Source organism: Rhyacophila brunnea, unplaced genomic scaffold, assembly GCF_057557595.1.
Source record: "Rhyacophila brunnea isolate RB1 unplaced genomic scaffold, BYU_Rbru_1.0 scaffold_10, whole genome shotgun sequence".
Lineage (NCBI taxonomy): Eukaryota > Metazoa > Arthropoda > Insecta > Trichoptera > Rhyacophilidae > Rhyacophila > Rhyacophila brunnea.
Genome location: NW_028232752.1, coordinates 7,048,823 through 7,065,515, shown reverse-complemented (window position 1 = coordinate 7,065,515; position 16,693 = coordinate 7,048,823). Strand labels below are relative to the sequence as shown.

Here is a 16,693-nt window from a genome sequence, read left to right as displayed (position 1 = left end):
CACCCAAAACCACCAGTCTCTCCCGGTTGTCCAGTCCGCGCCGGACAATATGTCCTTAAAACTGTAGAATGCGTCTCAGACATATTGTCGAAAGCCGTTCCTTTATCTGCAGTCTCTGAATGATGACCGGTTCGTCCTGTGTTCTGTCCAAGAAATACGAAGCATTCGGTACCAACACCACATCTTAAAGGCATCAATAATAATTTCTTTCCACTATCTTACCTTCAGGGTCCATGACTATACATATTTCATGTCATATCTTGATCTTGTATTTTGTAATGTTAATAAATAAATTGAAATAATTCAAAACCATATAAATCAATAGGCGAACGTTACATAAACCGGATGCTTTGTTTAAGGGTAGCTTGAATCCTTTCGGGGGTATTCCCTCTAGCTCCAAGTGCCAACAGGCTTAACCATGAATCTGTAGAGATTTATACATTAATAATATCCTTCAACACAATTCATCATTCCGATATCAGTATCACACGTTTCCTGTTCCAAATATCCACCAGGATTAACTACCACGGCAAGACTTAGACATTTTCTTCTGAATACGCCCTCTTTGATTTACGTTACCATATTGAATAAGGATATTAATCAATTTATCTGCTTATTCATAATGGGTGGTACACTGTATTTCAGTCGTGAATGGTAGAGTCTGTTAAAATCCGCCATAAATAGTGCACACTAAACTTTGTTAGTCATACCTACCTATTTGTTTTCTTTGAAACAAGACTACAATTTACAGATGGTAGTGGTTATTTTTTACCACGTTTTTCTTAGCTCGTATTCTTGTTTGTCCGGTGGTTGTTTATCCGGTACAAATCTTGCAATCGATTTTTAACTAACTTCCCGACTAGCTAGACATTTGAAACTTTTAGAATATATCAGAACACGATGCCAATGCATTCTTTTAATACTTTTAGCCATCTTTGAGTAGAATTGAATTCATTATCAGTTAATTCTGTTTTGTATGAAATGTTATTTCGGAAGAAATCCGTAATCCAATCCACTATTATTGGTTGCTAAGGGGTGGTCCTAGCAACTAAATTATTAATATATACGTGCGTTACTATGGAAATCAAAATGATTTTTTGATAATTGCCTTATCTGTCCTAAATTATTAATACATAGAATTGTCTTATATGATTCAACAGAAAATTCAAAAACGTGATATATAAAATGTTCTTTTTATCTTGTAATTATTAAAATTCAATTAAACCCTGCGAAAACCAAGCCATAATAAATAGTAAAAAAAAATCTTCTAACTATAAAATAATATATTTTATCTATTATAGTTTGGCTTAGGCAGGGATTAATGAATTTAAAAAAAAATGAACCAACAATATGTCTAATATGTATTCTCAATCCAACGAAAACAAATAAGTATGAACAAAAAAACTATTGATAGCTTCTGAAATTTAAAAAAAAACATCCAACTCGCCTTCACACGTTTAACAGAATTTGGTAAAACACTTGCACTTGGGTACACCAACGATATTATAATCGTCAAAAAAAAATATGTATATTCTTTAATGTTATCTGTCAATTCATGACAATGTATTAATTAAAATAAAATATATATGTGTCCCATATATATGTTAATAATAATCAGGACCGCTTTCGTCTGCTTCAATGAGACATTCCCAACTGAGTCAACATAAATAAATAAATATTGTCACCTCAATACTACAACTAGATAACTTCATTCTCACTGTTTTTGAGATAGCTATTGAATATGATTCTACATTTCCTTATCTATAAAATAATACAACTAGGTAAGAAAGAAGTTAATGGGTACTGTATTAATTTTGTGTTTGAAAATATTGCATTAAATAAATAAAACAATATATTTACATTGTTTTCTCATAGAATTGAACATTATTTAATTATTATTCCCAATTAGACAAGCACCATTTTCCATTTTTATTTTAAATAATAATTATAGCCTAGATTTATGTTAGGGCTATACCTTAGTTGAGGCATGGTCTAAAAAGATCATGGCTAGGCAATGCGCGGATTGTGCAAATGACGCGTGCTGAACGAAATATAATTTGTTATATAAATCCAAGATGCGTCCATTTAATGTTCTGTTTATTGTTCTATTAGTAACAATAATAATATATTCATTGACATGTTTTCTTTTTCAAGTAAATGGGTAACGTTTTTTAGTCATCTTTGCACGATTTAAGAATTAATACCCCCGTCGCCATGACGAAACAAATTGACGTGCTCACAGCTCGACTTTCGCTCTCCGATTGCCAGCGAGTCCAAAATTTCGTCGCACCTATAGTTGAAAATTATTTGCCGTTTCACTGAAGTATGCTCTTAATCAAGTAAAGTTTAAATTTCATTTTCCCAACAATGACCAAATAATCAGAGTTATCTAATTGTAGTATTGAGGTGACGATAGATTTTATTGTATTTTTTATTAGTTAATTAATTATTTAGTCAAATGTCAGAGAAAATCTGTCTATTAATGCATTACTTTTCAATATATAGACACCTAAAAATATAATATATTAAAATACGCCATCAATTAGTGTGACTATTAAAATAAATCAGAATATTATGTAAATTACAGTTGCATAAACAAAATAGATAACGCTACACGTTTCTGAATAATCGCCTCATTGTCACCGCCGCGTGCCGGACATTATTATACGACTTTTCTATAAATAAATACGAAATAATTCGGTTTATTTATATTTCTAGCATTATGTGTATTTCTGGCCGAGGTGTACTCCACTGAAAAAAACAGAAACCCTCTCTCTTTCACTATGCATGTGCTTCAGTGGTGTCCACAAAAAAAAAACTAATAACCGGTTCGATCAATGTATTTGATAATCGGATTTTAAATTATCAGATCTCAGCAATGATTCTCTTCAATGATATTTGGAAAGACATTGTATGCTTAGTTTGGTTAGAAAATGGTTTTAGCGTTTGTTTAAAAGTGAAAACATCTATGGAATTAAAAAAAATAATTACAAGATAAAAAGAACTTTTTATATACCACGTTTTTAAATTTTCTGTTGAATATAAACTTGACAATTCTATGTATTAATAAATACTTTTTTGTACTTGATAGAAATACTGGATAAATATAGACATAGATTAGATTAATTAAAACATTTCATATTGATTTCCATAGTAACGCTCGAATATATTAATAATTTTGTTGCCAGGACCCCCTAGCAACCAATAATAGTATTTTACTTTTTACGAATTTCTTCCGAAATAACTTTCCATACAAAACAGAATTAACTGAAAATGAATTCAATTCTGCTGAAAGATGGCTAAAAGTATTAAAATAATGCATTGTCATCGTGTTCTGATGTATTCTAAAAGTTTCAAATGTCTAGCTAGTCGGGAAGTTATCTAAAACAAGATTTGTATTGGACAAACAAGAAAAAATTTGTACTGGACAAACAAGAATACGAGCTAATAAAAAGTGGTAAAATAGATTGTTTTTAAGACACTGATTCGCGTTGCCATATTAATACAAATTCGTGTCTTTCGAAATATAGCTAAATTATCAAAAGTTTCCGTCGAAATATTGAAGAAATAAATGAAGTAATCGTATTGTTTTTTTACATTCACATCGTCACAATTTGTCCATACCGAAAATGATGACATAATTACGCAGTCGGAGCAAGGTGGCAGTAAGGATTTTTAGGCTGAAAATAAATAATTACAATCATGTTGTTCCAGCGCAAAGGTGGCGATAAACAGTACCTACGTTTAATTTACATGACTTATTTGCCAAAATTCTTTCATTGTTGCAATTGCGTCGACCACGCCTTTCGTCACTATCTGATAGCGGCGGATAGCCTTTAGGTCTTATGACTTATAATACTTAGATCACGTGAATCGCTAAAATCAGCATAAGCTTTATTGTTTCGTACAACTCGTTGAAACATTTGAAATATTGTCATTATAAAGAGTTAATTATTTTTCACCATTGATTTTCAGGAGAAATGTAAGTTAGAACTGTATGAATATATTTTTCGTACGCGAAATCGCTGTTTGCACACATGCCCGGATCGACCCTTAAATTAAACGGTCCAAAAAAATAATTATTAAAATATACCTGCTTGTTTAAAAAAAATCCTTTTTTTTCTCTAATATTCTCTAATATTAATATATTTTTAATTAAACTTTAGAAACATACCTAGGAGATTTGAAAAAAACGTAGTTATTAGAAATAAATTGCAGTGTCATAGACGCATTGATTGCTTACAGTCTAGAGCACTCATCCGGAAATTTAAAGATTTAAGTTCGAGTCCAGTTCTTTTTGGATTTTTTAAAAATGGAAATCCATGTTTCGGACGTTTTTCACGTTTGCTCTACCTGCAACTCAATTCTTGCTTTTTCGTTCGAAAAATCAAATATTATTTAATTAACATAATATAACAGATTTAGTAAACATAATCAATGATGATCATCGGTATCGCGTATATATTTATAAATTGCGAACCCTGTGCCATAGCCTCCTTTAGCCCAGTGTGGTAAATCCAGACCTGGTGTCTGATCTTAAAATTATATTATAATAAATATGTATGGGCCTCCACAGAGTGGAGGTAGTATTAATAATTTTTTGTTTTCACTAGAAATGTCTAATAGCAACTTGGTCAACTTATTAGGTCCATACCCATGTTCAAACACACATTAAAAACAACATGAGAAATTTTCATAACAATCTCTTGTCCATTTTGTTTCATCACAAATAACTGATTTTTATATTATTCTTTAGAATATTCCGCGAAATAAATGAGTTACGCCGGTGAGATTTTTTATAAATTCGGAATAACGCAGCAACCATAAAGTAAATAAATAAAAATACATATTATAATGTTCAAAGAGCTCCCCAGGTCCAATTATTATTGACCACGCCGGTTAAATTTCGCGAGACATCACCGTGTGTTATATCGTCTTATTTTTTGTTCGCCATTATTATTTAATCTTCGCCATAAATGACAATATGAATAGATTATATGGTAAAGTATACTGTTTAGTGTACTATACAGTGCTGTTTCTATATTATTTTAAGTTTTTTGTTGTTACACATAAGTATATTGTTTCTTTATAAATATAATGATGTATTTTGATATAAATCTACGGCCATTTTAGTATGGACACAATATCAGTAGGTAAACAGTTGATCAAAAACTATCTAATGATAGCAGGACATGCTTCCTACTTTTTAAATACCATTCAATGGTGGCTTTGAATAATCCACGGTTAACATTTAATTCAAATTCTGTTGGCAACCTGTTGAGCTTGTATCTACCGGCTCTCGGGACTCGCTGCATGTAGACAGGCACATCACTGAGCGTTCGCTGCAATCTAATCGACGATACGGCTCGCTTTCGGCGGGCGACCGTCAGTCAGTTTCGCGTGCCCGGCGGACACACGCCGCATCCGCACATCCGACCCGTCGAAGCCTCCCTTCCGCCGCGCGAATACAGCCTCCGCAAAGTTCGCGAAACTTTTAGAACCGAGTTTCCGCTCCTGCGCGATACTGTCGGATTATCCTACTTAACAAGTGTGTTACGTTAATGTTTATTACGTACAGTGAACGTTATGTTATATTGTTACACAATAAACTGATAACGTTTCGTGCCCGTATTATTTTTTATTGTCTCACTGAGTGAATGTGTACTGTTCTTTTGCCACTGATTTTCGTTTTATTACACAGTTTATGTTTACTTAAGTGTTTTTTCGTCATATTAAATGAAAATAAACGGTGTTTAGTGTCTTTTGGTGAATTAATTGAAATAAACCACAATATAATATAATACTTCGTCAGTTCCAATAAGGAATTCTCTACTGGACTTTGTCAGTCATATGTATTTGTTTCCATTGAACTAACAAATACTAAAATAATTTACAGATGGTGTTAGTTAGTTTTTAATGTTCAATTAATCAAACCCTGCGAAATCAAACCATAATAGATAATAGTCAAAAAATACTCGTCTATCTATAAAATATCTAAAATTATGACATTATATTATCATACTTACATAATTTTGGATATTTTATAAAGAATAGTTTTTATCTATTATAGTTAGGTATAGGCAGGGCTTAATTAATTTAAAAAAACCAACAAGTGGAAGTAGTATGTATTACTTACTTATTTAACGGAAGCAAATAAATATGAATGAAAGTGTCCACAATTTTGTCAGATCGTCCAAAATATACCAAAAAAAATTTGGTTTGGTTATGCAGGGTTTAATTGATTTTTAAAAAACTAACCAACGCCATCTGTAAATAAAATTGTAGTCGTAGTTCAATAAAAACAAAGTACGTATGACTAACAAAGTGTAATATGCACTATTTATGTCAGAGCTTAACAGCCTACCTCCACCCTTCGCCACTGACTTATACAATATATTCAAACAGTTAATTACACCAAAAAAATAAGATTTATCGAAAACACGTAGAACAGTAATTAAAAAACAATTTAATTCAATTTTCACCGCTTCTCATCTTTTATTTATAATCTTTTGTTTTAATTAATACATTATATTTTTATTAAAAATATTGACAGTTAACACCTTAACCAGTGTCTTTTCTCAATATTTCATAGTATTATCAACACTACAATGTGGGTTTTGACCGCCTCCAATTAACGCCTCCACTACATTTTGTCTGCGAAAGCTCCTTCATTAACTTTACAAAACCCAACCAATGTGTTCTAGGTATATGGCCTTCATTTTTTCTTTTGGTATATTGAAGCGTACCCTCTTCGGTGGATGAGTGGCGACAGGGGGATCATTATACAACCTATATATTTCGTGTAGTGCCTTTCTCGTCACGTGCAATTTTCGTCGCATATATATATGTCGTTTGTGCATTCTTTGGTATCATCATCATCAGCCTGAATCTAACCACTGCAGGATGAAGGCCTCTTCAAGCTGCTTCCACTTCTCTCGGTCCTGTGCATTGCGCTGCCATGTACTTCCGCAGAACTTTATCATTTCATCGATCCAGCGGCCTCAAGGTCTACCTTGCGGACGTTTTGTACTTCTCGGATACCACTGGATGACTAGATTTGTCCAATGATTGTCTCTTCTTCGAGCTATGTGTCCAGCCCATATCCATTTAAGGCTTTTAATAAACTCTGTTACATCGCAAACCCTTGTCTGCTTCCTTATCCACTCATTCCTCTTCTTATCCTTTCGCGTTATGCCCAGCATGCACCTCTCCATACCACGTTGTGCTACTCTAAGTTTCTGGATCTCTCTTTTACTTAGGGTCCATGTTTCACACGCATATGTGATCACAGGAAGCACACACTGGTTGAACACTTTGCGCTTTAGGCACAGTGGAAGGTCACGTTTGAAGACATTATTAAGCACTCCAGCCTAGCTTTACCCTGCGAACAATTTCATCAAATATACATCCATCTATAGACACTTGTTGTCCCAGATAGATATAGCTTTTCACCTGTTCGAGCTGAGTGCCATTGACGAGGATCTCTTTGGTATACTGTGCCATAATTATCTCAGAATCCACTATTGGATGAAGTTCTATTCTTGCTGTCTCTCTTCGGTTTCTAGTCTTTCGTTGATTTTTTTTTAATAAACACTCGTTTCTTCAGGGGTTCTCAACAATTTTTAGATTAACAAAATGAAGTTAATATTGTTTCCTTCCCTATAATAATACTAATTGTGTATGAAGTATTTTTAATTTGTATATTGAGCGAAGTTTCCAAATTAATGCAAATAAGTGCAAAAATTTAATAATAGGTGAACACAATTTCAGACTCAAATTGTCAAGGTATGGAAAAAAGAACTTGTCTAGAATGATATCACATAAATCATGTTGTAAAGTTAAAATGTTATATTTTCTTACACGTTTCTATTTCTTCTTATTATTATTGTGCCATCCCCTAGCGGAGGTCGGCCACCATCAAGGCGATCTTATCTTTGTCGTCTGCTACCCGGAACAGTTCAGGCACTCGTACCAATAACGGAGGTTTTTAAGCCACGAAATGCGGCGCCGTCCTCTGCTACGCTTGCCGTTGATCTTTCCTTGAATGACAAGTTGGGTAATACTGTACTTTTGTCCTCTCATAATGTGGCCGAGGTACTGTAGTTTCCTGGGTTTGATACTACGTAGAACTTCTCGGTCCTTCCCCATTCGATTGAGAACTTCAACATTTGTCACCCGGTCAGTCCAAGGAATTTTGAGGATGCGTCTATACAGCCACATCTCGAAAGCTTCAAGTCTCCGTGACATCTCTTGGTTTAGCGTCCATACCATAGAAAAGAATTATTGAGAGAACATAACAACGTACCATACGTAGTCTCAGACCTAGGTTAAGGTCTCGATTGCTAAGGATCTCAATTCTAGTTTTTATTTCCTGAGACTTTTTCCCATTTCTCATTGACCCATGTACCTAAATATTTATAATGGGTCACACGTTCGATTGGTTCGTTGTTAATGACAAAATTTGTGTTGGTGTCTGCTGTCGCTATTTTTGATACTAGTAATAGTTTTGTTTTCTTGAGGTTCATTTTTAAACCATAAGAATTACTGACCATATTAACCTTTTCTACCAGTTGATGTTACTATGAAAAAGTGGCCTGCGGCGCAATTTAACTTTACGAAAAGTTTTTTTATGTGATAAAAATAAACATTTCACATAATGTATTTATAATATTATTTCCACTGTCTAAAATTATGGAAGTTTAATTATGAAAATAGGTAGGTACCCGTCACTATTTTCTTTGTCATAATTAATTAATGTGCTCCTGATGACCCGCATCTGGGAAACTACCGGCGTAGATATTGAGAATTCCGACATTGTTTCGTATATATATATCTGTACCTCAGAGGCAGACGGATGCAAATCCAAATACCCAATTGTTCAGGAGAGCCAAAAAACAATTTTTATTTTAAACGAATACTCATAACTTCTAAGAAAATATACATAGAATGATCATTATTTTTTTTATTCTAATTCAATTAAAGTACTTCTGGAATATGTAAGAAAGGAATAAATATAATACAATTTTATATGTAAAAAAAATAAAATAAAAAACGTGGTGTGGATTTGCATCCTTCTGCCTCTAAAGATATTTTGTTATTGTGGATTTGTATCTTATTTACCTAGCCAAAATAAAACAATTTATAAGTTTAAAAAATTTATAGGTATAAATATAACAAAGCAAAACACATTTTTTTTAAAAAATTTTATTATGTCATCATCATCATCACCAGCCTGAATCTATTCACTGCTGGATGAAGGCCTCGCTAATCTCCAAGCTGATTCCACTTCTCTCGTTCCTGTGCGTTGCGTTGCCAAGTTTTTCCGCAGAACTTTATCATTTCATCGATCCAGCTGCCTCTAGGTCTACCTTGCGGATGTTTTTTATCTCTTGGATATACCACTGGATGACTAAATTTGTCCAACGATTGTCGTTTCTTCGAGCCATGTTCCAGCCCATTTCCATTTGAGGTTTTTAGCAAACTCTATCACATCATTAATCCTTGTCTGTTCCCTTATCCACTCATTCCTTTTTTTGTCCTTTTGCGTTATGCCCAGCATGCACCTTTCCATACCTCGTTGTGCTACTCTAAGTTTCTGGATCTCTATTTTACTTAGGCTCAATGTTTCACACGCATGTGGTTACGGGAAGTACACACTGGTTAAACACTTTGCATTAGGCATTTTCGAAGAAATTATTCAGGCAGCCAAAAGCACTCCAGCCTAGCTTTACTCTGCAAATAATTTCATCAAATATACATCCATCTATAGACACTGGTTGTGCCAGATAGATGTAGTTTTTCACCTGTTCGAGCTGAATGCCATTGATGAGGATCTCTTTTTGGCCCGCAAAGCAGTTTAACATGACTTTATTCTTTGATACATTTATTTTCAAGCCTACTTTGTTGCTTACTCCAGCGAGTTACTGCATTCTGCGTTGGAGGCCTTCTGAATCTTGCAAACTACTATGTATTGTTATCGGCAAAGCGTAGATGACTCACGTATTCTCCTTTTATGGGGACCCGTGTCATTCCAGTCAAGTTGTCTAAATGAGTCTTCAAATGTAGCTGTAAATAGTTTAGGTGAAATTGTATCACCTTGTCGGACTCCTTTGCTGATAGGAAATGCGCGATGGTTTATGGAGATGTTGTTGCGCTACTGTATATATTATTGAAAATATTTATAAAGCGCCCTGGGATTCCTCGATTTCTGAGTGCATCGAGTATTGAAAATTACTTTATGGAATCGAACGTTTTCTCATAGTCTATATAACCCATGGATAGCGGCAGCTTGTAATTCCTGTTACCGCTCTGATTTCTCTGATGATTTGGATAATATGGTCCATAGTGCTGTATCCTTCTCTAAAGCTCGTTCTCTTGGCTGGTTCTCGTCTAGTACATATTGCAGACGGTTTGAGAGAATTTTATCTTAGTGAATTATTGGATTTGCATCCTTCTGCCTCTAAGGTAGGTATGGCACTTGCATCTTTATTCCATGCATATATTGGACTAGGACTTTCATCTTTCTACCACTTATAGGTATAGCCTTTAGCATGACGATACTTAACAAAACTCATTTTCCCCAAAAACGGAGTTGCATCCGTCTGCCTCTGAGGTACAGATATTATGATGCTTTGTAACAGAGTCGAAATAATTTTGCTGTGTTTGTCGTTTTTACTTAATTTTGTATGAAATTTGACGTTAAAATTTTTTCTACGGTTCGTTATTTACAAAAGTCATTGGCTCGCATTATTACAATAATAATAATATGTCACATTGGATAATTTTATTTATATGTGCTGAGCTCAAGTTATTGTTAAATCACGTATGTAGTTGCGATATATTTGATATACATACTTTTTATATTGAATTAAATGTTTAGCTCATTTCGGAAACGATATTTTACTATGTATACATTACTATCAAATTAAAAAAAAAAACCCAATGGCCATAATACGTCGTGTGATCACTTTCAATAGCGATTTTCCGATATCACATGATACACTCGCTTCGATAGAAAGTTTCTATAACTTAGGGCTAAGACACTCAGCGTAGCAATTAACGCGAACTGTGGAGGTTCTTGTTTGATTCAAATACATTTTATTGGATACATTTTGAATCAAGTAAGGACCTGTGTACACGGGCCACTTGGCCCTTTGGGGGAATCGTAAAAATGTTCACTGTCTTAAGACACTGTCTACTTCTAATAACAAACATCGTATGAATAAAATAATACAAAAAAATGATTCGTTCAAATAATAGATAATATTATATTTCTCTGATTAATTTTTCGAATATTTGTTTACTTTTGGAATCTTCACGTATAACAAGACATCAAAAGTTTGCGACGAAAGATCAACTATGTATACATATAGCGTGCGCACACGTTTGCTTAATGAGTTGAAAGGCCGTATTTGTAAAAAAAAATCGCGGGTTGGATCCCGCGGCTGCTCAAAAAATCAGGTTACTTTTTCAATGCAAGGACCCAATGATGTGGGCGAATTGCTTACATAATAATATTCCTCCTCAAAAATTTGTTGATACCAACTTCACTCTTTGTGGGGTACTTACTTATTTCACCTTGTCACGCCCCAGTATTAGGGCAAGCAAGCACGAGGTCCCTCGGACCATCGCCATGCGAGAGCTGCAGCGCTAGATCACTTTTGTAGCACAGCTGAAGGGTGAGGGAGAATCAGCCACGGTGACGGAACCTTTGAGTTTGCTCCACAAAGGTACGGAGTGTCGCACTCTTTGGCAGCGTCCGTCAACGTATTATTATAATTAACAGTGGCGAAGGGTGGAGGGAGGCTGTTAGGATCCGATATAAATAGTGCATACTAAACTTTGTCAGTTATACGTATTTGTTTTCATTTAATTAAGACTTCAATTCACAGATGTTGTTGGTTAGTTTTAGAATTCAATTAAACCCTGCGAAAACCAAGCTATAATAGAATAAAAAAAATATTCATATATCTATAAAATATCTAAAAGTATGCCTTTAAATCATACATCATTTTGAATATTTTATAGCTGATATAATATTTGTATTCCTATAGTATGGCTTGGTTAAGCAGGACTTAATGAATTTTAAAAAACTGACCAACAATATGTATTCTTAATTCAACGAAAAAAAATAAGCATGAATGAAAAAGTGTGCACAATTTTGTCGGATCGCCCAAAGTATATCAAAACTATTATGGTTTGTTTTAGGCAGGGTTTAATTGCTTTTTTTTTTTTATAATCAACTCCATCTGTAAATTGTAGTCTTAGTTCTATAAAAACGAATACGTATGACTGACAAAGTTTAATGTGTACTATGTATATATCATATTAACAGCCTACCTCCACCCTTCGCCACTGAATACCCTGTTGGATGTTAATTTAATGGTGCTCTTATCACGTTGATCGCCATGGGGGTCACCGGTGACCGGCATTGGATTACGTTCAGGGGGCCATGGGGGTCACCGGTGACCGGCAAAGAAGATCTGCGTAGAGTTGTTCTACAGCGCCGGCGGGCACGCGCGCAGTGCATTTTTCGATACGCGGTGACCGGCATGGCCCTTCTGTATATTACTGCCACTTGGCCTGAAAATATGTCTTCCCAGTCACAAAATATAGGCTCACTTAATGTAAAGAATGTACATAATGAAAAAAAAAGTTTTCCTTTTAAATTTTAAATGTGTTTTTGTTGATATAAAAATAAAAATTAAATAGATTATAAAAATGTAAGTTATAAAAAATATGTAAATAATAAAAAAAATGATTATAAGGTATGTATACGTATATTTCCAGTTTATGTGTATCCAGGTATTATACTACCCAATTTGAAAACTTTTATTCCGTATTTGTGCCTTTTCTGTTTATTATACTATCTAAATCTAAATATAATTCGACCGCGAAATGGCACCATGCTCTCGTCAGCACATATGGACAGGTGACCGGCGAAGTGGCCGGCCCGGCACAATAGAATAAATTAACTTGTTGGCGCCGCGACGGACACATGTGGCCGGCACATCATAAAAACCAATATTTACGTAAAAAAATCATCAAAATGAAAAAAAACATTATATTCTTTCATAACCTATCAAATAATACCTTAGAGACAAATAATCATTTTTTAACTATTTTATGTAAAACTAGTTGGCGATCAATGTGTTATGTGGTCAACGTGGTTTTTGTCCTGTAACATTTCTGTCGGCATTGCGGGAGTAATTAATTCTCAAGATTGAGACGTATTCCACAATGTTTCACTGAAATAACTCAAATGCAGCGGTCAGAGCAGTAATTGCGCGGAATCGCTTCCTCGAAATCCGCTAAATTATCTCTCAGTGGTCGCCAGTACGCGATACTGGAGCTATTTTAGTATGCGACATGTGTTGGCATTTATTTGCATTCTTCCGCGGACGATTCTGTATTCTAGGAATGAGCGTACGTCAAAAATAATGATAGCCATCGAGTTGAAATGTTTTAATTATTGACAATGAAAATTTTGCTCGTCGAGGCAATCGGTATTCTAGTCGGAGATATTTAAACTAATATTATTATCATCGGCCGGGGTCGATTCACTGCTGAATGAAGGCTTCCCTTATCTCCTTCTACTCTTCTCGGTACTTACTTGGTTCATCGCTGCCACATACATCCACCGAATTTTAAGTTCGTCTATTCAGCGGGTTTTAATTCGTTCCTGTAATCGTTTCTGATTGACGGCATTTGTCCAGCTCATTGCCATTGCATGACCTATTTCCTTATTCGTTGGTTTCTTTCGTGGTATTTCCGCGGTATGTCCAACATGCACATTTCCATGCCACGTTGTTACTTGTAAATTTTCAATTTATGAGTCCATGTTTCACACGCATATGTGATCATTGGTAGCAAACCTTGGTTAACTTTAAGCGTAAGACACAATGGGATATCTCTTTTAAGATACTAATTGCACCCCATGCCAGTTATCTCGTCACACATACCACTGATATTTGTTGTCCGAGATAGGCGTAGTTGTTGACTCGCCCGATTCAAATGCCATTTTTGAGTATTGCTTTTGGTTAATATACTACAAACAGAAACGAACCGGCCAGTATAGATATATTTCTTGCATATTATTGTGTATCGGATAATAAATCGAGCTGTGGCGAAGGGTGACTTTTGGAAAGAGGTAGGCTGCGGAGTAACCATGCTTGTCAGATATATTTACGGGAAATAAGAAGATAACCCAATATTACTACTGATAAATAGGTAGGTACACTAAATCGATGAAATTTCAAAAGCTCAATTAGTTTGATATACTTAATTAGTTTGAATTATGTATTTTCCTAAACATTTATAAACGTAACAAACATACGCTCAAAATTTATTACCTATAATCTTTGAAAATATCCGTTGTAGTGTATAATATGTTCCATAAAAATTTAACCCGTAAAACTAGACATTTTAAAATACTTCTATATTTAAAACACAGACTTTTGTATAAATAACTGATAAATAAAAATCGCGAGATAAATTATTTTATATTTTTAACAATCAATATTTATATGTGATTGAGTCCCATAGAAATTATTTTTTAAATTATCTTATTAATAATTATTTTGAATAAATGTGCCCTAGGGATCTAAGCGCAAACTAAACAACTTATGATTTCGGAATAAAAAGCCAGACAGTGGTTTGCGCCATGATAGTCATACAAACCAGATCTGGAAAAGGGGTCAACTTAATTCATAATATAGTTGAATCCAGGCGGCGCTAGTATGGGTATATGGTGATAAACCTTATTAAATAAAATAAAACTTCTAAATTCTGATGATAGATGACTATGGATGGATTTTTCGTGTATTTATTTATTTTTTAAATTAAATTAGTTACTTGAAGATCTATTTTTCTTAGAGGGTAGGCTTTAAATAGTCGCCTACTATGGAGCCTTCGCCACTGGAATCGAGTATGCTTGTCATCCAGTGATACGATACAAATATTTTCTCTCCCGTATAATTATCCATTACTGCGTATCTTATCTCTATATAACTTGTCCATGAGTATAATAAGCATGCACTTCTACTCTTAAACGACAACAAAATATAAGCTGGCTCTCACATCTAAACTCGCCTCGTCTGCTGCACAGCCATAAATCAAACCTTCTAGGAACGTCTCGCCGATGTTGCATATGAAAACTGTGCACATCTACCTAGCGCGTCACCTAGTCGCGCGTAACCACTCGAAACGTATGTATATTTGAATGCTGGGAGCCGGTATAGGAATGACCAATTCGCAGGTGTGCGTATGTGTTCTGGCATCTTCGACTTCTTTGTTGCTAACAGCAGTAGATTTTTTTTTCAAAGTTAAAAGTCGCATTCGAATAATGTGCGGAGCTCCACTTGGCAACGTGTGTTTTGTGAATAACGATAACGTCACGTTGACCTAGTCGACACGTTGCAGAAGGACGAGCTTTGATGTGCGAGTTGGCTAATGACTTGTACTAATATTCTGGAGAATATAAGCTTTATTGATATAAATTAACTTTGTTTTTTTGCCCATCACACATACATTTATATATTGCAATTTATTTACTTATAAAATTAAATCTGAAAGAAAAATAACAATGGGAACTGTACCTTCATTATTTTCCCAACACTATGTTATCTATTCATACCTACCTCTTATTATCTTATCTTATCATTGTATATTGTTAACCTTATCAATACTGATTGTTAAAATATTGCTTTCACCGCACATGGGTCGTTCACGTCCACGTGTTTTGTTTAGATCAGTAGTTTTAATATTATTTGTCTAAGTCTAATAAAATAATGAACGTAGTAAAGAGAGAAATGACTCAGCAATCATTCTGTACATAATTTCTTTCAACCGCTTTCAGAAATAGATTACTGACTGATTTTCCATACGACCTCGTTTAAATGCTGACTTTGGATTGGCCGGAATTTTATCATTTTTAGTGTTTTATCAATGCTTGTGTACGATAAACGATATTTTATTTGGCACCAAATAACGACTCTAGAAATTCATAAAAAATGGTCAGCTATCTTATTCTGGGTGTGTGTTAATACTTACGCAATTTTATAACATGACAAAATATTTTTAAATTTTGTTTCTATGACATGAAATTAATATTCTCTCAGAATCCAAAAAATGTACCAATGTAAAATGTACCTATAATAATATGTACCAATGTAAATCTTATAATCATGGCCCCACAAGGGGGGGACTGACAGGCCTCTAGCCTGGGGGCCCGGAGAGGCGAGTCGATCAGATAAATGAGATAAACACACATCACAAATTTGCTTTAATAGTAAAAAAAAGTCGCTATTTTCCTTCAATAGTGTTATTATTTAAAATTATGTGGTTGCGGGTTAAGATTTTTAATTGTGTATCGATACTCGACAACTCCTTAATTCAAATGGATGTATTAAAATACAAAATAAACACCAAATATACACATTAATTTTACAGTGAAAAACGCTATTATAGAGCATCACACTGAATTTATCCTTAGCGATATGTAGGGGGGCCCGCCAAAGATCCTAACCTGGGGGCCCGGTTCAGGATGTGGGGGTCATGCTTATAATAATATCCGGCTGCATTTTTGCTATGCCCCATGTCACTTGTATGCGTAAATATACTAGGTGTGACTTTAAGGCCATGCATTAGTTGAGGCACGGTCTAAAAAGATCGTTGCTAGGCGAAGCGCGGATTG

The 16,693-nt window shown here is 34.5% G+C and overlaps 1 protein-coding gene across 6 annotated transcripts in view; it reads left to right on the top strand.

The window, feature by feature from the left end:
* Positions 1-5,388: 5,388 nt before the first annotated feature.
* The window catches only part of alpha-Man-Ia (alpha-Mannosidase class I a), a 58,187-nt gene continuing 46,882 nt past the window's right edge, over positions 5,389-16,693 (top strand). The window contains exon 1 of one of the 6 annotated variants that reach the window (XM_085950073.1): positions 5,389-5,548. The gene's annotated coding sequence lies outside the window, so the exon portion shown is untranslated. Of the gene's footprint in view, positions 5,767-16,693 lie in introns of all 6 variants that reach the window. The other 5 variants (XM_085950079.1, XM_085950077.1, XM_085950078.1 and 2 more) reach the window with 5 other exon arrangements.